The following is a 26804-nucleotide window of genomic DNA, read 5'->3' on the forward strand; positions in this document are numbered from 1 at the left end:
TGCCCTTTGTTAAACAACTTCCAAGCTGAAGATTTGTCCCTCCATTCTTCCTGGGCTCTATTTCATGCCTTGGATGGTATTTCTAACTCTTCTAGGACTCCCTTGGAGACCAGAAAGTTCTGTGTTGCTCTAGAATTTAGTCTTAATCCCTGATCCCAGAATTTGTCAGAAGCAAACTTAGTCTGAGAAAACATGTGGGAAGACAGAAAAGAGAGGAAGACAAGGAAGGAAGGAGGGAACGGAAAAAAAGGAAGAGGGAGGGAGGGGTAAGAGAGGATACCCTAAGCCTTCTTCATTGGGTTTAAAAACAAAAGTTCTCATGTAAAAAACACCGCCTTCACAACAAGCCTGCTGAAGCCTTCCTTCAGGTTAAAAGGAAATATGGATATAACTGACAGTTTGAAGGTATGAAATTTTAAAAGTTGAATACTACTGACCCACAGCTCTTCTGGGGCTATTGCCCAGATAACTCAGGTTTGAAGTCCTGCATGGAATCGGGCTTCGATGGAAAGTAACTAGAGCATAGGGATGCAACATTTTATTTCTGTTAGCTTTCATAATGTGACGGGAAGCCTGACTTCACAAGGGAAATGTCTGTTCTTTAAACCTGTACAAAGAAAGACTATGACAAATAGCTCTGAGGAAAATGATTCTTCATCCTAGCTTGTCAAGCTGAAGACATCTATGGATGACTGATTTTTGCAGTTACAGCCTGAGTCAAGTTAACAGCTTGTGTAAGACAACATCGGGAAGAAATAAAAAAGAATCATGAGAGTAACTAAATGAAAACTTGGATGAGAGCCTTTGAGCCCAAATCTTGATTTAAAGTGTCCTGAAAGCTCCTTTTCCAACCCTTTTCTCTCATTCTTTCTCCTCTTTCATTCTTTATTTTGTTTCTTTTTTTCCCCTACTGCACATTGCTGTAAAACTAATGTATCTCAGTCAGAAGTCTGAGCTGCCAAGTGGGCTGTGTTTTTTCCCCACTACAATCTTTCTAATAAACAAGAGCTGTCAACTACTCACCATGTAATTCACTGCTCAAATGTCTTCAATTTACCGTCTGCACAGGCAAATCTCTGGCATGGCTACTCAGTGTGTCCATTTTGGTGCATCCTCTACGCATTCATAATCCTGCCAAGGACTCCAGTCTGTTGATAAATTCCATTAATGGGGTAAATAATTGAGAGGGATAGTAAATCGTTTTTAAAATTTCTCTTCAGCATCCCTAGCCCAAGACTAGGATTAGGATTTAGAGACACTTCTAATCCTTTAAATTGATCCCACCTGTAGCAGAGTTGGTGCTGACCTAAATGCATTGACCCAGAGATTAACAAACAGTCCTCTGGATAAATTCGTCCTCAACAGATTACTTACTGCCTTCTTCTACCTTTCAAAGTTGGACTCATATACCCTCGGATTTTGCCTCTGAGTTCTTTGTTCTTCCTTTTTACATTCTAATAATCACATATCACCCTTTTTCCAGGGTGGCTTTAAATGCCAGAACATTCATCAGTTGTGATTCCAGTCCATGATATGAAAGGTTGCAGGTTGACTCCCTGCAAAATTCAAAGTAGGTGAAGTTTGTCTCCTTCTTCTGTTCTCCTTGAATGCCTTCACTGCCTTTCCTTCCAAGAGAAACCCCTCAACTCTGCACATACTCTCACCTTTTAAATCTATCTGTTTTCCCTTAGCAATCTTCCTTGTCATGAGTGTCATTCATTCAGGGAACTGTTCTGGAATCCTAAGGTAAGAGCTGAGGTGTTGGTGGCTAAAAATGACTTCTGTTAAATGATGACTACCACATGGCAGACATTAAAAAAAAACTAACAGGTTTATTGAGACACAATTCACATACCATAAAATTCACTACTTAAAAGCATACAATCTGGTGGCTTTGATATATATAACCACACAGTTGTATAACCATCACCACTGTCCAATTCCAGAGCATTTTTACCACCCCCCACAAAGAAATCTTGTATCCATTTAGCAGTCATTCTCTATTCTTCCCCTCCCCCCAGCCATTGTCAACCACCAATCTACTTTCTGTGGATTTGCCTATTCTGGAAATTTCATATAAATGCACACGTACAATATTCTGTCATTTGTGGCTTGGCACAATGTTTTCAAAGATCATACATATGGTAGCATGGATCAGTACTTCATTCGCTTTTATTAATATCACTGAATAATTTTCTACTTTATTGAATATATCACATTTTGTTCCCTCATTTATGAATGGACAGACATTTGGGTAATTTCCACTTTTTAGCTAGTATGAATAATGCTTCTACCAACATGTGTACAAGTTTTTGTGTGGACATACTTTTTCAATTCTTTTGTGTATATACCTAAACATAAAATTGCTGGGTCATGTGATGATAACTCTGTTTAGCTTTCTGAGAAACTGTCAAATTGTTTTCCAAAGAGGCTATACCTGAGATTTCCCTGGAGATCCAGTGGTTGGGACTCCGTGCTTCCACTGTAGGGGGCCCAGGTTCCATCCCTAGTCAGGAAACTAAGATCCCACAAGTTGCACATGGAGGCCAAACCAATTTTTAAAAAGCTAAGAAAACAAAGAAGCTGTACCATTTTACATTCCCACCATAAATACATAAGAGTTCTTGTTTCTCCACCTGTTCTTGCCAATACTCATTATTTGTCTGCCTTTTTTTTTAATATAGTAAACATTTTTATATGTATATGATCTCATTTTATATTCACAATAACCATGAAAGTAGCTATTATTCCCCCCATTCTGTAAAGGACGATACCAAGACTCAGATAAGTTAGACAATAATAATATTTATTGAGTACTGATGATATGGCCAGCATCCCTATCTTGGAATTCCTAGTTCCTTTAATCTGCACAGTGATCCCATAAGGCAGATACAGTTTGAATTGCAGACATAAAGATAGGAGGTTAAAGTAACTTACCCAAAGTCACACAGCCACTAATCAGTGGAGCCAGAATTTAAACCCAGACAGTCTGATTCTGAATAAATGATGTAGTTAAAATTCAAACCCAAGGCCATTTGGCTCCAACAAAGCCCATTCTTATCCTTGCTACATTCCACTAATGCATCTCTTGTGCTATGCCTCCAAGGCTGCTTGCATCTTAACAGGGGCTCCAGGAAAACCTGGTGACTACCCAAAGGAAACAATCCCTAATTGTGGAATGCTGGGTAACCTGATGGAAATATTCATGCAAGTGAGGGCCTTCTAGATCGCCCTACAGTGCCAGCAGATACTTCACAGGAGTGTTCTGATAAGGGCTAGGATGGATTCTCAAGGAGCCATATTCAAGAAAAGCTCGAAAATCCTGAATAGACATAAGATTCCAAATTTCTAGGTAGGAGTAGCTGAGAAATACATGAATAAAATTATATAAATAAAATTTACATAAAAATATATAAACTTCTAAAGAGATATTTTTACTGACTTCCGTAAACACTTGTCTCTCTCTTGTTAATAATGATAATTAACAGTTACTACAAATTGAAGAAAGTAGGGAAAACCACTAGACCATTCAGGTATGACCTAAATCAAATCACTTATGATTATACAGTGGAAGTGAGAAATAGATTCAAGGGACTAGATCTGATAGATACAGTGCCTGATGAACTATGGAATGAGGTTCATGACATTGTACAGGAGACAGGGATCAAGACCATCCCCATGGAAAAGAAATGCAAAAAAGCAAAATGGCTGTCTGAGGAGGCCTTAAAAACAGCTGTGAAAAGAAGAGAAGCGAAAAGCAAAAGAGAAAAGGAAAGATATAAGCATCTGAATGCAGAGTTCCAAAGAATAGCAAGAAGAGATAAGAAAGCCTTCCTCAGCGATCAATGCAAAGAAATAGAGGAAAAAAACAGGATGGGAAAGACTAGAGATCTCTTCAAGAAAATTAGAGATATCAGGGGAACATTTCATGCAAAGATGGGCTCGATAAAGGACAGAAGTGGTATGGACCTAACAGAAGCAGAAGATATTAAGAAGAGATGGCAAGAATACACAGAAGAACTGTACAAAAAAGATCTTCATGACCCAGATAATCACGATGGTGTGATCACTGACCTACAGCCAGACACCCTGGAATGTGAAGTCAAGTGGGCCTTAGAAAGCATCACTACTAACAAAGCTAGTGGAGGTGATGGAATTCCAGTTGAGCTATTTCAAATCCTGAAAGATGATGCTGTGAAAGTGCTGCACTCAATATGTCAGCAAATTTGGAAAACTCAGCAGTGGCCACAGGACTGGAAAAGGTCAGTTTTCATTCCGATCCCAAAGAAAGGCAATGCCAAAGAATGCTCAAACTACCTCACAATTGCACTCATCTCACATGCTAGTAAAGTAATGCTCAAAATTCTCCAAGCCAGGCTTCAGCAATACATGAACCGTGAACTTCCTGATGTTCAAGCTGGTTTTAGAAAAGGCAGAGGAACCAGAGAGCAAATTGCCAACATCAGATCATGTAAAAAGCAAGAGAGTTCCAGAAAAACATCTATTTCTGCTTTATTGACTATGCCAAAGCCTTTGACTGTGTGGATCACAATAAACTGGAAAATTCTGAAAGAGATGGGAATACCAGACCACCTGACCTGCCTCTTGAGAAATCTGTATGCAGGTCAGGAAGCAACAGTTAGAACTGGACATGCAACAACAGCCTGGTTCCAAATAGGAAAAGGAGTACATCAAGGCTGTATGTTGTCACCCTGCTGATTTAACTTATATGCAGAGTACATCATGAGAAATGCTGGACTGGAAGAAACACAAGCTGGAATCAAGATTGCCAGGAGAAATATCAATAACCTCAGATATGCAGAAGACACCACCCTTATGGCAGAAAGTGAAGAGGAACTAAAAAGCCTCTTGATGAAGGTGAAAGAGGAGAGTGAAAAAGTTGGCTTAAAGCTCAACATTCGAAAACGAAGATCATGGCATCTGGTCCCATCACTTCATGGGAAATAGATGGGGAAACAGTGGAAACAGTGTCAGATTTTATTTTTTGGGCCTCCAAAATCACTGCAGATGGTGACTGCAGCCATGAAATTAAAAGATGCTTACTCCTCGGAAGGAAAGTTATGACCAACCTAGACAGCATATTGAAAAGCAGAGACATTGCTTTGCCAACAAAGGTCCGTCTAGTCAAGGCTATGGTTATTCCTGTGGTCATGTATGGATGTGAGAGTTGGACTGTGAAGAAGGCTGAGATTTGATGCTTTTGAACTGTGGTGTTGGAGAAGACTCTTGAGAGTCCCTTGGACTGCAAGGAGATCCAACCAGTCCATTCTGAAGGAGATCAGCCCTGGGATGTCTTTGGAAGGAATGATGCTAAAGCTGAAACTCCAGTACTTTGGCCACCTCATGCGAAGCGTGGACTCATTGGAAAAGACTCTGATGCTGGGAGGGATTGGGGGCAGGAGGAGAAGGGGACGACAGAGGATGAGATGGCTGGATGGCATCACTGACTCGATGGACGTGAGTCTGAGTGAAATCCGGGCGTTGGTGATAGACAGGGAGGCCTGGCGTGCTGCGATTCATGGGGTCGCAAAGAGTCGGACACAACTGAGCAACTGAACTGAACAGGTTCACTATGTACTAGGCACTGTTCTATGGGCTTTACATGTACTAAATCACTGAATCATCACAATAGTCCTATAGGATTTGTAGTATTACTATCACCCACTTTTTATAGATGAGGAAACTGAAGCACAGAGAGGTCAAGTAACTTGCCCAAGGATGCACAACTACTATGTGGTGGAGCCAGATTGTGAAAACAAATCGTCTAGCTTTAGAGTCAAGGTGTCTTAAAAGGCATCATAGGGTGAGGCCACTGGATTTATCCATAAGCTCAAAAATATCCATTGGATCTCTAGACCTCCCTCAGTGACAGTATAATTAGTGATGATAAATGACAATGATTCAAAACCACTTGGGTTCCTTGTGAGTCTAAAAATTGCAAAAATTTTACATTCATTTATGAGTACAGTCTTAGGGATCATTCCTATGGACCTTTTAGAATCACTGTGTCAGAAACATCAGCTACATTGTCTGATTAAATGTTGTCCCTCAGGGGTCTTGTTGAAAAATGTTCATGGGATTCTACTGGATTTTATTGAAGCTTATATCAGTTCCCATTCTATGTTCCCTGTATTGAAGCCTAGTGATTTACAGAATTCAGGCACCTCTGGATGATCTTTATTTCCTAAGGAGACATGGAACAAAAGGATCCAAAGGGATCCAACCCTCTCTCCCCACAAGACTGATTGTGAAGCCAGACACATATTTCTAGATTCCTTCTTAACTTTAGCTGCAAAAGCAGAAACACAATCCCTTAATATTCAATCATTCTTTTTTGTACTGCTAAACACTACAGGAAACCTCCAATTATATACATCATGGGAAAGTGGCCAAGGCTTTCCATGACATTACCCTGGGATCTATGCATTCTTTTCGAGACACAGTATGAATAGTTCTGCAGGGCTGGGGCCTCAATTATAAAAGTAGGTCCAGAATGATGTGTTCCTAGTTAATCATCCAGAACAAGGCTTGGACAAGTAGCTCTTTGCAGTCAGGAAGTCATGTGAGAGCCTAAGGAGCAAGGGAGGTAGGGGAAGATGACTGAGAATGGGAGAGGAAAACTACAAGCAATGATATTAGACAATCATACACATTTTGCCACAGGGGCTGCCATGTCATGTGTAACCCCACTGAGGATAAGGAGGACAACAAAATTTAACAGTTGCTGTGAGCTCTACATGTGCTACAAGCATGAAAGGCACTCTCACTTTTCAATTATCACAAAAACTCTATGATGCACATACTATTATTTTCTCCATCTTTGACAAATGAGGCATAGACAGATCAGGTAACTTGCTTGGGCTCAAGCCAGATCTTCCTGATTCCAGTACAGGCTCTGAACAGCAATTTTCAACTTCTCTTTAAATGTTTCATATAAACCCGATCCCACTGAAAGTTCTTTGGTGAATTTAGTAATAGTGACAAAGTTCTCTTTGCTTATAATGCTCAACAAGTTATATACTGATTCTTAAAGGAAGGTTAGTTTTGGGCAGCAGGCAATATAATAATTACCAATCATTAAGCACCCCCCAAATGACACTGTAAGTGTATTATTTCATTTCTTTCTCACAAAACCCTAAGACGGGACAATTCTTATCCTCACTTTAGAGATGGAGAAAAAGATAAAGTACAGAGGGGTTGTGTGAGTTGGCCAAGACCACAAAGCTAGGAGATGCTAGAGTCACATCTCAAATTCAGGCAACATGGATCCAGGGCTGGGAGCGTAATGACTTTGCTATATTGCTTTAGGATGCAGAGAAGCTATTAGAGAGTATTTTATTCACCTATTTATCTGTCTATTTATTTATCTATGAGTCAGTGGCAGCTCCGCTTCTTGTGATCTTCTCTCCAGGACCTAGCTAGTGGAGTAGCCTGTCTAGAATACACCCAATCAAGGCATTAGTGAACTTTTCCTGCTGTGGATTCCTGGCAATTTTGTGAAACTTACAGACCCTTCCCAGAACAATATTTTAAGTATAATAAAATCACATTAAACTCTACTTAAGTATAATTGCCAAAAAAAATGACATAAATTTTCTTCTCCAATTTTGAGAGAAAAAGTGGAATCCTGACCAAGTTTTCTGCCACATTCAGCCCAGAAATCTTGACCAACATAAAGCTCAGCGCTGCCTTCAAGCAGTCAGCTCCCCAACTGAAATTAAAGCTAAGACTGCAATGACCTCCATATATCCACAGGATGTCACTGTTGCGCAAGTATGCTCCAACTCAATTTTTTTTAAGTGTTGCATGACTTGTAAAAATATTTTAGAAAATGCACAACAGTAAAATCCAGAAAAATTTTGTTCTTAATGAATACTGTATTTTTTCTAAAGTCACAATCAAACCGCATATACAATTGTGTAAGCTCCTTTAAAAAAAAATAACACTATAACATACATAAACTTAAAGGTTCAGGATGTGGAGTCAAGCCAACCTGCCTTCGAATTTCAGCTCCACCTTTCCTAGCCATGTGATCTTGAGATACTTGCATAATTCCTCTTATGAAAGAAATGATGATTAAACAGAGCTACAAACCAGTACTGTTGTGAGGATTAAAGATGATGCATATAAAGAGCTTGGCACACACTAGGTACTAAAAACATGGCATTTCTTAGGCAGAGCATTTTAAGACCATACTAAACCCCATGTACTCTTACTTTTGGAGGGCCACTCTATATATTTCCATTTATACTTTTAACATGTACTCACATCCTACATTAAATATATTTTTTGCTAAATTGAAGTAACTTTTAAAATTCTGCTTTTGAAATTTAGAACTTATGACTTCTTAACAGAGATCATGTATACTCAGGAGTTCTTACAAACTGATATAATCTAACCATCAATTTTTTTCTGATATAATGTTTCTGAATACAAAAAGAAATAATTTATAAAATTAATGTGTTACATTTTTTTACATTTACTTAGACATTTATTGGCTTTAATTTTGCAGTTACCTACATAATTTGAAGCCAATAATTTTCATCAAGTGTAAATAAAGCACATTTGCAGGTCCTTGAAAAGGTCAGTCAGTAAGTTCACTTTCTCAGTAGTGTCTGACTCTTTGTGACGCCATGGGCTGCAATACACCAGGCTTCCCTGTCCATCACCTTGCTCAAACTCACGTCCACTGAGTCAGTGATGCCATCCAACCATCTCATCCTCTGTCATCCCCTTCTCCTCCAGCCTTCAATCTTTCCCAGCATCAGGGTCTTTTTAAATGAGTCAATTCTTCGAATTAGGTGGCCAAAGTATTGCAGCTTCAGCTTCAGCATCAGTCCTTCCAATGAATATTTAGGACTGATTTCCTTTAGGATTGATTGGTTTGATCTCCTTGCAGTCCAAGGGGCTCTCAAGAGTCTTCTCCAGCACCACAGTTCAAAAACATCAATTTTTCAGCTCTCAGCTTTCTTTATGGTCCAACTCTCACATCCATACATGACCACTGGAAAAACCAATACAATATTGTAAACTAATTAGCCTCCAATTAAAATATATAAATTTAAATTAAAAGAAAAAAACCATAGCCTTGACTAGACAGACCTTTGTTGGCAAAGTAGTGTCTCTGTTTTTGAATATGCTATCTAGGTTGGTCATAACTTTCCTTCCAAGGAGTAAGCATCTTTTAATTTCATGGCTGCAGTCACCATCTGCAGTGATTTTGGAGCCCAGAAAAATAAAGTCAGCCACTATTTCCACTGTTTCCCCATCTATTTCCCATGAAGTGATGGGACCAGATGCCATGATCTTCGTTTTCTGAATGTTGAGTTTTAAGCCAGCTTTTTCACTCTCCTCTTTCACTTTCATCAAGAGGCTCTTTAAATACTTCTTTAAAGAAGTCTTCGCTTTCTGTCATAAGGGTGGTGTCATCTGTATATCTGAGGTTATTAATATTTCTTCTGGCAATCTTGATTCCAGCTTGTGCTTCATCCAACCGAGCATTTTGCATGATGTACTCTGCATATAAGTTAAATAAACAGGGTGACACTATACAGCCTTGATGTACTCCTTTCCCAATTTGGAACCAGTCCATTGTTCCATGTCCAGTTCTAACTGTTGCTTCTTGACCTGCATATAGATTTCTCAGGAAGCAGGTAATATGGTCTGGTATTCCCATCTCTTAAGAATTTTCCACAGTTTGTTATGACCCACACAGTCAAAGGCTTTAGCATAGTCAATAAAGCAAAAGTAGATGTTCTTCTAGAACTCTCTTGCTTTTTTGATGATCCAGTGGATGTTGGCAATTTGATCTCCGGTTCCTCTGCCTTTTCTAAATCCAGCTTGAACACCTGAAAGTTCTCAGTTCACATACTGTTGAAGCCTAGCTTGGAGAATTTTGAGCATTACTTGGCTAGCGTGTGAGATAAGTGCAAATGTGCGGTAGTTTGAACATTCTTTGGCATTGCCTTTCTTTGGGATTGGAATGAAAATTGACCTTTTCCAGTCCTGTGGCCACTGCTATGTTTTCCAAATTTGCTGGCATATTGAGTGCAGCACTTTAACAGCATCATCTTTTAGGTCATAGACCTAAAAGGTCGTAGATCTTAGATATTATGCCTTTAGTATTTAATGGATTAAAATGAAAGTTTCCGGCTAACATCATTATCATTTCACTTATGCATTATTTTATGGCTGTGGAATATTTAATTTTGGGTATGCTCCAAAATTCACTCAACCATTCCCCTATTATTATAACCTTAGATTGCTTCCATTTTTCTATTATAAGTGATGCTACAATGAATATATTTTAATATAAACTTCTTTTCAGTATATCAGGATTATTACCTTTGAACAGATTCCCAGAAGTGAAATTACTGGGTTAGAGTATACGAACATCAATAATGATTTTTAACACACATGGTCTATTTATTTTCCAAAATATTTGGGCCAATTTATGCTCTAACAGTGAATAAAATGAAAGTGTCCATTTTATTGCTCTGTCATCAGCTCTATCTTGTCTCAAATTTATATTTGTTAATTTCACAGGTCCTTCCCCCAAAATGGTATCTGATTTTAATATGCATTTTTGGATTACTGGTGAGTTGTTCAAACATTCTTTTGCCATAATTCTTTAAGTGATATGAATTTCCTGTTTTGTAAAGAATCTCTTTGTCTCTTCTCCCACTTCTAAGGTCCAGTGGTATCAAGAGAATAGCCCCTAATTAATGTCTTGCCCAGCATTATGCAAAATTGGGTAGTTAGTTATATAATAATGTATAATAACTATAGAATGTAGCTAGCAGTATGGATTGGTTTACTCCATGTCCATTCCACCACAGAGTCCCACCCAGCTAGGGTTTTGCATGTAAATTAGATATCACCTACCTAGATTCACTTATGTAAAAGTCTGGCAGATAGAAATAGGCTGTTGTTGTTGTTTAGTCACTAAGTATTGTCTAACTCTTTTGCGACCCTATGGGCTGTGGCCTGCCAGGCTCCTCTGTCTGTGGGATTTCCCAAGCAAAAATACTGGAGCAGGTTGCCATTTCCTTCTCCAGGGGATCTTCCTGACCCAGGGATCAAGCCCATATCTCTTATGTCTCCTGCACTGGCAGGTGGAATCTTTACCACCAAACTACCAGGGAAGTCCCTGGAAGTGGGTTGACAAGCTAGAAATTGTAGCCCTGCTTATAGATATGAGGATTTTCTGCAGTGTTTCTTTTCCAGCTTCCTGGGTATCAAGAGGAACAGAGGAGTTACCCCCAGCAAAGGCAGCAAGAGCAGTTTCTCAATGTAATTTCTAATCACTGGTTCGCAGTTATTGATGCTCTTCGTCCACCTCCCTGGGTACTCAGAGAGAGCTGTACCAGATACCGAGGTGACAATGGCAGGCCCTTGATTCTGGCAGGGCTCTAGAGGTGACATCAAAAGGAGGAGGTCCCTTGAGGTTTCAGTTCAGTATTTTTTAGAACTATTCTTTTAAATCTAGACTCCACTCTCCTCCTTTAGACCTTCCAGCAACTTTGTAAGTATTCATTTCTCTGTTTTAAATTCATTCCTGTAAATTGTTATAAACTTTCTAGAGTGCAGTCTAACTGTATCTATTACAGCTTTAAAATACATATACCCTTTGACCCAGCAGTCTTACTTAGAAAATTCTATTGTACAAAAATAAGAGCATCAGGATTCACTGCCACAAAGACATTTATTGCAGTGTTATTTTCAGTGGCAAGAAAAAGAAAACCCTGGAGACTACCTGAATTTCCATAAATAGAAGGATGGCTAAATTCATTACAGTACATCTACACTATGAGATATTTTAGATCAAACTAAAAAAAATGCTGTGTATATATGTCATGATATATGCTGTATTTAATAAAACACGTTACATAATTCCATTTTTGCAATAAAAAGGTAAAGATATCCATTCCTGCTTAAAGTTCTTAGAGTGGCTTCTCTTTCCTACACTAAAATCTGACTGATACACACATTGTCACACTGGCACCATCATCATTAAACATTACGTATTTAAGGAATTGCAAACATCTGGTTTCCAATTCAGTTATGGGTACACAAATTAGAGAAATATACAAGAAAATTCCAGGCCCAATACTTATGAAAATATTGTACCATACAAGGGACTTCTGATTCAGGATGGAGCAACTTGTAGCAGATCAATGTTGTTGCTGAGAGTAACTTTAAAAATCAGGTAAAATTCCAAAAACCAAAATCCTTTTTGAAAGTATCAGGGAGCCAGGACTTGGGAAGGGAAATTCGAGAAAGGAGGGAAACTCATCAAAGTAAGCCCAACTTCCTACATGTTGTTTTTTCCCTTAGGATATGTTAATTCTTGGCCCAGACACTGAGTAGAGGATGACTTGGAAGAGGCAGAGAGGCCATCAGAGCTTTAGGTAATATCACAAGACTGGAGGAATAAAAACTGGAGTTTATGTTGTGCCAAAGTCTTAAGTGGCCACCATCTGGAGATAGGAGAAGCACAGAAAAGTGAGCATGACATTCATCCCAGGTTTTTTTCCTTTCAGAAAATTGCCAATTAAGTTGCATGGGGCAACAAATTAGAGAAGTTAAGCAGAGTGGCTAAAAAGTAGTGTCGAGTTTGGGAAAGTTTCAGAGAGCTGAGGAAAAAAAGGTTGGAGTCTAGAACTTCTCAAGGTTCGGAAGGTCCTTATGAAACATTCCCCCTCTGGCTCTCATTTGGGACCCCAAGGCAATGGCACCCCACTCCAGTACTCTTGCCTAGAAAATCCCATGGACAGAGGAGCCTGGAAGGCTGCAGTCCATGGGGTCGCTGAGGGTCAGACATGACTGAGCGACTTCACTTTCACTTTTCACTTTCATGCATTGGAGAAGGGAATGGCAACCCGCTCCAGTGTTCTTGCCTGGAGAATCCCAGGGACGGGGAGCCTGGTGGGCTGCCGTCTATGGGGTCGCACAGAGTCGGACATGACTGAAGCGACTTAGCAGCAGCAGCAGCAGCAGCAACAGAAAATCCAGGACTTGTCAACAAGTCTTGTTATGAAGATGGTTGACTGATCAAGATGACATTCAGTAACCCTTCAGAACTAGATGAACTAATGAGTGAAGAAGCATATTCTCATATGCTCTCATACATAAAATTTATTGAGTGAAAATGGAACCCCTAAATAAACTACTTTGAAACAACTTAATCTAGTATGCTGCTGCTGCTGCTAAGTCGCTTCAGTCATGTCCGACTCTGTGCGACCCCATAGACGGCAGCCCACCAAGCTCCCCTGTCCCTGGGATTCTCCAGGCAAGAACACTGGAGTGGGTTGCCATTTCCTTCTCCAATGCATGAAAGTGAAAAGTGAAAAGTGAAAGTGAAGTCGCTCAGTCTGACCTTCAGCGACCCCATGGACTACAGCCCACCAGGCTCCTCCGTCCATGGGATTTTCCAGGCAAGAGTACTGGAGTGGGGTGCCATTGCCTTCTCCAATCTAGCATCATTGTCTTAAATTAGTGGTGGATAATTATTTAAAAAGCAACTTTTAGCAAAAGAAACTACTTGTAACATTTTTTCCTGAAGAAAATACCCCTTAACTTTCTAATGACTTCAGATAAACACTGTGCATGTTTTCCACAGCATCCTGTGATTTTTAGTCTAGGCTCCAGTTATAATATTCAGAATTCCTGAAACTATCTCCGGAAAACTAATTACAAAAATTATGTAATTCAAGGATAACATGGTTATCTTAAACCTTATATGACATTGTAACTTGCTTATAACTATCCTTGGATTTGGGTCAAAATGATCTTCCCACTAGAATTAACTGCCAGTGGAGAAAAGTTTGTTAGTTGTATAGTGTCCAGTGAAGAATATTACTATCTTAATTTTGCAATATACTGTTTTTGCTGGTGCTATTTTTATACAGTGAAGCAACAGCCTTGCAGGAGAATAAACAATTTAATAATAAAATATTCAACTTCTTTAAAAAAGAGAGATGATCTTGCTACCATGTGAGAATACAGCAAGATGGCCATCTGCAGACAGAGAAGAGGGACCTCATCAGGAACTGAATCAGTCAGCACCTTGATTTTGAACATCCCAGCTCCAGAACTGTGAGAAGTAAATTTCTGTTGTTTATATCACTCGGTTTATGGTATTTTGTTATAGCAGCTTGAGTTGACTAAAACAGGCATCCTCTGCATTCAGCTGGCAGGATTAAAGGTGGGAGGTTTTGATGGAAAATAGCACATGTCACTTCTGTTCATATTCCACTGGCCAAAACTCAATTACATGGCTACACTTTACTGAAAGGTGGGTTGGAAAATGTAATCTAGATGGGCATCCAGAAAGAAAAAGACATCTAAATGGGCATCCAAAAAGAAAATATTGATGGGTTTCTGCAGTCTGTACCACAGCCAAAGTTAGTTCTGTTGCTTGCAAAGTAACCTAATCAATACAGATACACAGGACTTCAACAGACAGAGCTTGAAGAGGAGGGCAATTAAGATAGAGGAACTAGGGTAAACAAAGAGAACAGAGCATCATCTGGTTTGGTTGGAGTGTTCAATGGATGATTGGTATTGGAGGACATGACCACCAGTTGACCTGCAATCTGGACTTGAGCAACTGGAGGCTCCTCCCTATCCTTGGAATGTGCATTCCACTTGTCTTCCCCAGGCCACAAGCTATCCCCAGAATACAGCCTTTAGACAGTAATGTGGTGGTGAGGCCATCTGAACTATATGTTACTAAACCCAGTTAAGGCCTCAATATAAACTTTGAAGATTCTGGAGGAATCTACTCATCTTGCAGACCTCCGCCCCCATACACAAAGATAAGCCTAGTATATAAGCTCCCTTGCTCATTAAATCTGCCATCTACCAATCTCGAGTGCTTTGTCTGTTTTTTGATGTCTCTTTACCTCTGTGTACAAGGGCCAGTCTGTGAACCAATAGTTGAGAGCAAGTGGAAGGCAAGGTTGTAAGAAGCAGGTAGGGTCCTGAATGTCAAATTAATTCTGTAGGCCAAGGGTTGACAAACTCTGGCCTGTGGGTCGAATTCAGCAACCCGCCCCCCACCCCCATCCTTGGTTGGTTTTGTAAGTACAATTTTATTGGAATGCATCCACACACATTGTATTATGTACTTTCTATGAATGCTTTTACTATACAATGGCAGGGATAAGTAGTGGCAATGGAGAACAAATAAGCTCACAAAGCCTAAGAATACTTACTATGTGGCCTTTTACCCAAAAAAAAAAAAAAATTAGCCTACTCCTGCTTGTAGGCAATTGATAACCATTGAAGGATTTTGAGCAGGTGAGCAGTATGTAAGATAAAAATGGAAACCCTGCATTGATGTAAATGGGAATATGTAAGCTGGTGGCTCAGATGGTAAAGCATCTGCCTACAATGTGGGAGACCCGGGTTCAATCCCTGGGTCAGGAAGATCTCCTGGAGAAGGAAATGGCAACCCACTCCAGTATTCTTGCCTGGAGAATCCCATGGATGGAAGAGCCTAGTAGGCTACAGTCCATGGGGTCGCAAAGAGTCTGGACACGACTGAGAGACTTCACTTTCAAGCTGGTTGTGTGGTTTGGGGGGAAGGTACAGCTGGAGAGAGAGGAGTCAGGCAGGTGAGTTAGGAAGCTATTACAACAGTCTGCAAGATAATAATAGTAACTGCCATCTATCAAGTCATCACTGTGATATGATACAAGTATCTATCACTGTGATACATTCTTTGCATGCATTATAAGATTTTATCTCCACAACATCCTTGTGCAGCACAATATTATTTCCATATTACAAATGAGAAAACTGAAACTCATAGAGTTGATACTACTTCTCAGTCTCTTTTACAGCTTCTTCCTTCTCTCTCCTCTTGGCTAGGTGGCTTAGGAGGGGACAGTATTCTTCAAGGAAGTTAAGAACATGGGTTACAAAACAAGACTGTCTAAGTCCAAATCCCAGTTTGAGCATTTGCCTCCTATATGACCTTAGGCAAGTTACTTAACCTCTCTGTGCCTCAGTTTAATCTTTAGTAAAATGATGGTAAGATAAAAATGATACCCTCTGGGGTTCTGGCCAGAGAAGGCGATGGAAGAGCCTGGTAGGCTGCAGTCCATGGGGTCACAAAGAGTGGGACACGACTCAGCGACTTCACTTCCACCTTTCACTTTCATGCATTGGAGAGGGAAATGGCAACCCACTCTGGTGTTCTTGCCTGGAGAATCTCAGGGATGGGGGAGCCTGGTGGGCTGCCGTCTATGGGGTCGCACAGAGTCGGACACGACTGAAGCGACTTAGCAGCAGCAGCAACAGGATTCTGGCAAGGACTGAATGAATTACTGCATGTAATGTACTTAGGACAGTGCCTGGCATTTAGTGAGAACCACAAACACATTCTTCTTTTTTTCTTTAATATAAATTTATTTATTTTAATTGGAGGTTAATTACTTTACAATATTGTATTGGTTTTGCCATACATCAACATGAATCCGTCACAGGTATACACGTGTCTTCTTTTTGCAAACCTATAAATCCTGGAATGCCCCAGAACTTAGTCCACAACCCTTTTCTCTTTTTTCTAACCACACTTCCCTTACGACTCTAAGATTTTTCTTCCTATAATACTTATTTGCCATTACCCCATTTTTTTCAACAGAGTATGATCTGAAATTATCTTATTTGTTGTTTTGTTCATGTACCTATAATCTGTCTCCCTCACTTCAGGAAAGCAAGACTTAGTCTTGTTCATTGCTGAATCCCTAGGGACTAGCACAGTTTGGTTCAGTTCAGTCACTCAGTCGTGTCCAACTCTTTGTGACCCCATCACCAACTCCCGGAGTTCACTCAAACTCATGTCCATCGAGTCGGTGATGCCATCCAGCCATCTCTTCTGCCGTCCCCTTCTCCTCCTGCCCCCAATCCTTCCCAGCATCAGGGTCTTTTCCAATGAGTCAACTCTTCGCATGAGGTGGCCAAAGTATTGGAGTTTCAGCTTCAGCATCAGTCCTTCCAATGAACACCCAGGACTGATGTCCTTTAGGATGGACTGGTTGGATCTCCTTGCAGTCCAAGGACTCTCAAGAGTCTTCTTCAACACCACAGTTCAAAAGCATCAATTATTTCACGCTCAGCTTTCTTCACAGTCCACCTCTCACATTCATACATGACTACTGGAAAAACCATAGCCTTGACTAGACGGACCTTTGTTGGCAAAGTAATGTCTCTGCTTTTTAACGTGCTGTCTAGGTTGGTTATAACTTTCCTTCCAAGGAGCAAGCGTCTTTTAATTTCATGGCTGCAAACACCATCTGCAGTGATTTTGGAGCCCCCAAAATAAAGTCTGACACTGTTTCCACTGTTTCCCCATCTATTTGCCATGAAGTGATGGGACCAGATGCCATGATCTTCGTTTTCTGAATGTTGAGCTTTAAGCCACCTTTTTCACTCTCCTCTTTCACTTTTATCAAGAGGCTTTTTAGTTCCTCTTCACTTTCTGCCATAAGGGTGGTGTCACCTGCATATCTGAGGTTATTGATATTTCTCCCGGAAATCTTGATTCCAGCTTGTGCTTCTTCAAGCCTAGTATTTCTCCTGATGTACTCTGCATATAAGTTAAATAAGCAGGGTGACAATATACAGCCTTGACATACTCTTTTTCCTATTTGGAACCAGTATGTTCTTCCATGTCCAGTTCTAACTGTTGCTTCCTGACCTGCATACAGGTTTCTCAAGAGGCAGGTCAGGTGGTCTGGTATTCCCATCTCTTTCAGAATTTTCCACAGTTTATTGTGATCCACACAGTCAAAGGCTTTGGCATACTCAATAAAGCAGAAATAGATGTTTTTCTGGAACTCTCTTGCTTTTTCCATGATCCAGCAGATGTTGGCAATTTGATCTATGGTTCCTCTGCCTTTTCTAAAACCAGCTTGAACATCAGGAAGTTCACGGTTCATGTATTGCTGAAGCCTGGCTTGGAGAATTTTGAGCATTATTTTGCTGGCGTGTGAGATGAGTGCAATTGTGCGGTAGCTTGAGCATTCTTTGGCATTGTCTTTCTTTGGGATCGGAATGAAAACTGACCTTTTCCAGTCCTGTGGCCACTGCTGAGTTTTCCAAATTTGCTGGCATATTGAGTGCAGCACTTTCACAGCATCATCTTTCAGGATTTGAAATAGCTCCACTGGAATCCCATTACCTCCACTAGCTTTGTTCATAGTGATGCTTTAAAGACCCACTTGACTTCACATTTCAGGATGTCTGGCTCTAGGTGAGTGATCATACCATCGTGATTATCTGGGTCATGAAGATTTCTTTGTACAGTTCTTATGTGTATTCTTGCCACGTCTTCTTGGTATCTTCTGCTTCTGTTAGGTGTATAACATTTCTGTTCTTTATCAAGCCCATCTTTGCATGAGATGTTCCCTTGGTATCTCTAATTTTCTTGAAGAGATCTCTAGTCTTTCCCATTCTGTTGTTTTCTTCTATTTCTTTGCATTGATCGCTGAGGAAGGCTTTCTTCTCTCTCCTTGCTATTCTTCGGAACTCTGCATTCAGATACTTATGTCTTTCTGGATGAGAGACACGTGTACACCCATGGCTGTTTCATGTCAATGTATGGCAAAAACCACTACAATATTGTAAAGTAATTAGCCTCCAATTAAAATAAATAAATTAGTTTTTAAAAAACTAGGAATAAAACCACCATATGACCCAGCAATCCCACTCCTAGGCATATACCCTGAGAAAACCAAAATTGAAAAAGACACATGTATCCCACTGCAGCACTACTTACAATAGCTAGAACATGGAATCAATCTAGATGTCTATCGACAGATGAATGGGTAAAGAAGTTGTGGTATATATACACAATGTAATATTACTCAGCCAGAAAAAGGAACGCATTTGAGTCAGTTAAAATGAGGTGGATGAACCTAGAGCCTATTATACAGAGTGAAGTAAGTCAGAAAAAGAAAGATAAATATCGTATACTAACGCATATATATGGAATCTAGAAAAATGGTACTGAAGAATTTATTTGCAGGGCAGCAGTGGAGAAACAGACATAGAGGATAGACTTATGGACATGGGGAGAGGGGAGGAGAGGGTGAGATGTATGGAGAGAGTATAACGTGGAAACTTACATTTCCATATGTAAACAGATAGCCAACAGGAATTTTCTCTATGTCTCAGGAAACTCAAACAGGGGCTCTGTATCAACCTATAGGGGTGGGATGGGGAGGGAGGTTCAAAAGGGAGGGGATATATATATACACTCATGGTTGATTCATGTTGATTTTTGACAGGAAACAACAAAATTCTGTAAAGCAATTATCCTTCAATTAAAAAATAAATAAATTTTAAAAATAAATAAAATAAAATGTGCATAGTTGCATTTACTTCAAAACATAGAGAGGACTTCATTCAAGACTTACAGACATAAATTAGTACCAGTATTCAATGATACATAAGCATGGCATTTTGCTGGAAACAGAGATTCACTCCATCTAGTATTGCTTAGTGCTTTTTTAATAAGGTTATATTAGATTTTTACACTGAAACTTGAAACCAAATGAAACTTTCTTGATGCAGGGTTTGTTTCTAGAGGTTTGGGCTTTCCTATAAACTCCAAATCCATGTGTGGTTCATAGAAAATGTTGGCAAGACTCAATCAACTTTTAGAAAACCTGGATAAAATTTCAAGCAATTAGGAACAAGAGAATAAATGTGCTTTGTTTACTTTAGGCCAAATTTTGTGGCTTTTGAATTTTGAATTGAACAATTAGGCTGTAAGTTCCATCCATTCACAAGGAAATCACGACTTCCTACTGCAAAGACCTGGAGAAAAAAACTTTTACTTTGGAAAAAAATTGTTCTTGCGTGGGCTCTGGAACAAAACATCGTGGTTGAAAAGAGGTTGCCTGAAAGGAATTTAAAGAAATTGTGTAATACAGTATGTTACCACTGGTTGTCAGGCTCGCTACTGAAATGAATTCCCAGAAGCTATAAGAGTTGTCAACACACATAATCTTGAGCAAAAAAATGTTAACAGAAGACATATATTAATAGACAAAATTCAACAGGTTGCTTTTAAAATAAACAGCATGTTTTGAAAAACAGAAAAAAAAGTAATACAGGATAAAACAGGGTAATAAAAATATTTTAATAATAAAAGGCAAGAAAGGAAAAGTAAAAATAGATTGTCCAAGTAAAAAACAAGTAGCACAATGGTAGCTATAAACCCGGCCATATTCAATAATTTTTTTAAGTGTAATGGATTAAACACTTCAATTAAAATAGATTATCAGATTGCTTTTTCTTTTATAGAAAACAATGCAAATACGTGCTGCTTAAAAGAGATTCAGATTAAATAATAGGTACAGAAAAGTTAAAAGTAAAAAAAGTGGGAATATATACAATGCAAACACCAAAAGAGAAATCCAAAGTAGTTGTATTTAATGAGGCCAGCAGAACACTGATACCAAAGCCTAATAAGGAAAAAACAAGAAAGGAAGAATGCAAGTCAGTATCTGTCATGAAGATAGATTCAAAAAATCCTAAAAAAATTTTAAGAAAATAAATCTAGCAGTGTATGAAATGAATCATGACAAGTGAGGTTTATCTCAATAACGAATCTTGTTTAAATATTTAAAAGTCAACCAACTCAATTTATTATATTAGCTGAATAAAGGAGAAGGCTGCCAATACTTGCAAAACAGGCATTCGATAAAATTCAACCTGTATATAATTTTAAGGAATAAAAAACATACACACCAAATGAAGAATGGAAAGAAACTTCTCTAAATCAAGGACTTTTTTTTTAAGCCAGAATACAATTTAATAAGGAAATATTGAACTCTTTCCCCCTCAAATCAGTTTTCTTCTCCACTTTCCCTTTTGTTATCTCCCTTTTGAAGCTGTTATAAAGAGTGAACTATTGCTAAAATGCAAGAACTTGGATACGCTCATACTAATGCTGAGTGAAAGAAGCCAGTGTTAAAGAGTACATGCTATATAAATCCATTTATATGAAAAAAGTGATCTATAATCATCAAAGTCATTATAATGGTTTCCTTTGGGGATCATTGACTGACAGTGGACAAAATGGAGCTTTCTGGGCACTGAAAATATTATTTTGATGTAGTTAGTGATTAGCTATACAGCTGTATACTTTTGTAAAAATCCATGATGTAGTACACAAACTTTATGAATATTACTGTAGGAACATAATATATTGTTTTTATTTTTATTTTTTTTGTACTTTATAAATTTTATTTTATTTTTAAACTTTACATAATTGTATTAGTTTTGCCAAATATCAAAATGAATCTGCCACAGGTATACATGTGTGCCCCACCCTGAACCCTCCTCCCTCCTCCCTCCTCCCTCCCCATACCATCCCTCTGGGTCGTCCCAGTGCACTAGGGAGAATGGCATTGAAACATGTAAAATATCATGTATGTAACGAGTTGCCAGTCCAGGTTCGATGCACGATACTGGATGCTTGGGGATAGTGCACTGGAACATAATATATTCTTTTTAAAAGACAGACTATCAAGCCCAGAAAAATCAAGCTATATGAAATCTACAAAGGACACTCCTCAACACAGCAACTCAAAAGGTTGAAAAGAAAATGATGAGAAAATGTTTTGTCAGGAAAATAATAACAAAAATTTTTGTAGATCTATGTTAATATCAGGAAAACATATACTTAATGATAAAAAGAATAGAGAAAAATTGAGTGACTATGTTAATCCCCTAGCAGCATTTTTTTTCCTTTCCTTTTTTTGAGGGGTGGGGACAACTTTTTGTGTTGTTTATTTCTGTTGAATACATGGAAGCAGAAAAGAAGTTGGAAATAGATGGAAGACAGAAGGTAAGAAAAAGTACAGATGTTTATTATGAAGACGACTTCTAAGAGCCAAGTAAGATAAGAAAATTTGCAGATCTTAGTTTCTCATCCTGCTAATTAACAGTATGCCCCTGTCTGAACCTTATGTTATGATGTCTTGACAACAATAATTCACATTTTTCTAAGAAATTTTTAGACTGGTTGAGCCAGAATGTTAGTCAGATTTCCCAAAACCTGAGCACTCAGCCAAGACAAAAGCCATATTGTACATTTTGCTTCTGAAAATAATTACTTGAAGGAAAAGAAGTTTGCAGCAGAGTTGAAAGAATTGTTCTCTCCTGAAGATAAGGCTTGTGAATACCTGATAGAGGAGGCAGTTGGAAAGTAATGAGGTGAAAATAGATTATTCTCTCATTTTTATCATGGTAGGAAGAAAAAGTTTCATTTATAAGAAATTAGGTCACATTCTCACTTCTTTCAGAATGGATTCAGAATGAGGCTAAAGGAGGATGAAATTTCATTTGGACATTCACTTTTAACTACCTACTTATTCCATGTAAGGTTTTTACTCAATACCAGTGGTATGAGTGAGTGTTTAACATATCAAAAACACATACGGTTAGCCACAGAAACTTCAAATCTAATAAAGCATATAAATACATAATAACAAAAGGCAGACTACAATAACGCCTTTCAAAAGATTACACAAGGGCTATACAGGCAGGGTTTCTGGAATGGCAGTGTGAGGACCTCTGTAAGTCCACCCTTCAATAAAAGCAATAAAAACACTAGCAAAATTGTCAAAATTAACTTTTTCAGAACTCTAGAAATTAAGCAAACACTTGCAAATTCTAAGCAGTACTTACTTATTCAAGAGGAACCGCTAAACACAGATAAACACATCAGGGTTTGTAGTGTTATAACTTGCCCTACTCATCTATTCCCATCCCCCTCTCTACAGCTCCACAGTAGTGAAAAGACAACCTGCAGAATGAGAAAAAATAACTTACAATTGTATATATGATCAGGGACTTGTTTGTAGAATATATGAAGAATATTTACAACAATGATAAAAAGGCAGATAACCTAATTTTTAAAATAGACGAAGGATCTGAATGTACAGATTTGAAAGAAGATTGTTGTTGTTTTTCAGTTGCTAAGTCGTGTCTGACTTTTTGCAGCCCCATGGACTGCAGCACACCAGGCTCCTCTGTCCTCCACTAAAGAAGATCTACAAATGACCAATAAGCTCATGAAAAGATGCTCAACATCATTAGGTATCAGGGAGATGCAAATCAAAGCCTCAGTGAGATACTACTTTGAACTCACTAGGATGGCTATAATTAAAAAGATAGACAATACAACCACCTGAAAAAGAATAAAACTAGAACACTTTCTAACACCACACAGAAAAATAAACTCAAAATGGATTAAAGATCTAAGTGTAAGATCAGAAACTATAAAACTCTTAGAGGAAAACATAGTCAGAACACTCTCTGACATAAATCACAGCAAGATCCTGTATGACCCACCTCCCAGAGTAATGGAAATAAAAACAAAAATAAACAAATGGGACCTAATTAAAATCTTTTGCACAACGAAGGAAACTATAACCAGGATGAAAAGGCAGCCTTCAGAATGGGAGAAAATAATAGCAAACAAGACAACTGACAAAGAATTCATCTCCAAAATATACAAGCAGCTCATGCAACTCAATTCCAGAAAAATAAATGACCCAATCAAAAAATGGGCCAAAGAACTGAACAGACATTTCTCCAAAGAAGACATGCAGATGGCTAACAAACACATGAAAAGATGCTCAACATCACTCATTATCAGAGAAATGCAAATCAAAACCACTATGAGGTACCATCTCATGCCAGTCAGAATGGCTGCCATTCAAAAGTCTACAAACAATAATGCTGGAGAGGATGCAGAGAAAAGGGAACCCTCTTACACTGTTGGTGGGAATGCAAACTAGTACAGTCACTATGGAGAACAGTGTGGAGATTCCTTTAAAAAAATGGAAATAGAACTGCCATACAACCCAGCAATCCCACTGCTGGGCATACACATCAAGGAAACCAGAATTGAAAGAGGCATATGTACCCCAAAGTTCATGGCAACACTGTTTACAATAGCTAGGTCTTGGAAGCAACCTAGATGTCCAACGGCAGACAAATAGATAAGGATGTTGTGGTACATATACACAATGGAATATTACTCAGCTATAAAAAAGAATGCATTTGAGTCCGTTTTAATGAGGTGGATGAAACTGGAGCCTATTATACAGAGTGAAGTAAGTCAGAAAGAGAAACACCAATACAGTATATTAATGCATATAATATGGAATTTAGAAAGACAGTAACAACAACCCTATATGCAAGATAGCAAGAGACACAGATGTAAAGAACAGACTTTTGAACTCTGTGGGAGAAGACAAGGGTGGGATGATTTGAGAGAATAGCATTGAAACATGTATATTACCATATGTAAAACAGATGACCAATGCAAGTTCAATGCATGAAGCAGGACACTCAAAGCTGGTGCTCTGGGACAACCCAGAAGGATAGGGTGAGGAGGGAGGTGGGAGGGGGGTTCAGGATGGGGGGACACATGTACACCCATGGCTGATTCATGTCAATGTACAGCAAAATCCACCACAATATTGTAATTAGCCTCCAATTAAAATAAATTAATTTAATAAACAAAATTTTTTTAAAGATAGACAATAACAAGCGTTGGTGAGGATGTGGAAAATTGGAACCCTCATGCATTGCTGGTGGGATTGTAAAATGATTCAGCCACTGTTGAAAGCAATCCAGCAGTTCCATAAAATGTTAAAGATATGTTTAAAAACAAAACAGGACCAAAATGGAATGGTTTATGCTAAGCCTCAATGTCACCAAACCAAGGCTTAATTATGGTTTGGGCCCTCCCCAAAATAAAATAGTAAACCAATCAAGAATCATCTGATCACTACTAGTTAGGCAATCTGCCCAATAGGCCCCTGGTGGTGGTTTAGTTGCTAAGTCACATCTGACTCTTGAGATCCCATGGACTGCAGCCTACCAGGCTCCTCTGTCCATGGACTTCTCCAGGCAAGAATACTGGAGTTGGTTGCTGTGCCCTCCTCCAGGTGATCTTCCCAACCCTGGGACTGAACCCACATCTCCTACAGCTCCTGCATTGTAACTGGTTTCTTTACCACTGAGCCACCTGGGAAGCCCATAAATTACAATATGACCCAGAAATTCCACTCCCAGGTATCTGCTCAAGAGAATTGAAAGTGTCCACACAAAAACTTGTACACAAACTTTTATGGAAGAATTATTCATAATATCCTAAAATGAAACCACCCAAATGCCCATCAATGGATTAATGAATAAACAAAATGTTATATTCATACAGTTGGAATATTATTCTACAAGTAAAAGGAAAAGAGTACTGATACATGCTACAACATGGATGAACTTTGATAACATTCTGCTGAAACACAAAGAACCACATATTGTATGATTCCATTTATATGAAATGTCCAGAATGGCAAATCTACGTAAGTAAAAAGTGCATTACTGGTGCCAGGAGCTGGGGTGAAAGAGGAATGGGAAATGACTGCTAATGGGAAAAGGATTTCTTTTCAGGACATTCAAAAAGTTGTAAAATTTCATGATGATGCTTTCACAACTCTGAATATACTAAAATCCACCAAATTCTACACCTTAAATGGGTGATATGAATTGTATCTCAAAAAAGTTGTTTTTCAAAAGCACTATTTAATGTGAACAGGCCAAATGTGCCTGGCTAACTTAGTGGGTAGAGCAGGAGACTTAGTGAATGCTGGTCACCAGTTAGAGACCTGAGAAGAGACTGACTGCTCAGATCACTTCCTTGATTGACCTAGACTAGTCCTTCTCGAATCAAGACCAAGGGGAAGTTCAGATAGGAATGGTGATAAGTCCAAAGAGCTTTGGCTCCATATGTCTACACTTGACCAAGAGAAATGACTGAACTGAATAGCCATAAGCAGCCCTACAATCCAGTTTATTGCTCCTACAGTCTGCTATTCCAGGCCCCTTAACCATCTCCTGAATTGTAATGATACCTCTCAACACACCAAAATTTATCTAATCAGTCCCAACTTCCTACACTCAAATAGGGGGTCGGCTGCATAATCTCCTCTGTCATGGATAGGAAAATATTTCTGCATCAGGGACTGTATGTCAGACAATCACCTATAAAGTGGTAAACATGAGTCATTTTTGGTAAACAGTAGTTAACTTTGCCAGTGTTGGTAAATAATAGGAGAGAAGTCTGGAAGGGAAAATTGAGGCTAGACTAAGATAGGTCTTCAAAAACTAGAAGAATTTTGGAAAAAATGAGAATAGAGCGATCAAAGTTTGTGTCGAGGAAAGAGAAAGAAAGGCGGAATGGGGTGGGAGGGAGGGAGAATGAGCAGAATTGGGCAAGTTACTTGGAACTCCTCTGTAATCCATTGTTTCATTTATTGTCCATTATTCACAATTATTTTGTGAGCTTCATGAGGGTATAGATCATGTCTATTTTGCTCATCACTATATATCCAGAACCTTGCACAATGCCTGTCCCATAGTATGCATTCAATAAATATTTGTTGAATGAACGAATGAATTACAATGATAGGAGGAGGAGGGGAAAGACACCAAAAAAATTAAATAGAAACATTCCAAAAATTCAAGCATGGATAACAAAGCATACAGAAGATTATAAGTGCAGAAGAAAAAACGCATTCAAATTTTGGACTCACCAAGTCTGAGAAGCCTGTAGTGCGCACTGGTGTTCATATTTAGTGAAATTGAATAAATAGAATTGCAACCCAGAGACGAGTTGGAGGGCGGTGCTGGACACATGTTATCGAAATTTGTTAGCATACAAGTAACAATTGAGACCACATAGGAGG

The 26804-nt window shown here is 38.8% G+C and overlaps 1 protein-coding gene across 1 annotated transcript in view; it reads right to left on the bottom strand.

Annotated features, from left to right (window-relative positions):
* The window catches only part of GUCY2F (guanylate cyclase 2F, retinal), a 136406-nt gene extending 109604 nt beyond the window's left edge, over positions 1–26802 (bottom strand). The window contains exons 1-2 of the mRNA XM_055563131.1: positions 26652–26802; positions 1024–1148 (exon numbers count right to left, since the gene is read on the bottom strand). The gene's annotated coding sequence lies outside the window, so the exon portion shown is untranslated. The remainder of the gene's footprint in view (positions 1–1023; positions 1149–26651) is intronic.
* Between the last annotated feature and the right edge of the window lie 2 nt (positions 26803–26804).

This window comes from Bubalus kerabau, chromosome X, assembly GCF_029407905.1.
Source record: "Bubalus kerabau isolate K-KA32 ecotype Philippines breed swamp buffalo chromosome X, PCC_UOA_SB_1v2, whole genome shotgun sequence".
NCBI classification, from domain to species: Eukaryota; Metazoa; Chordata; class Mammalia; order Artiodactyla; family Bovidae; genus Bubalus; species Bubalus kerabau.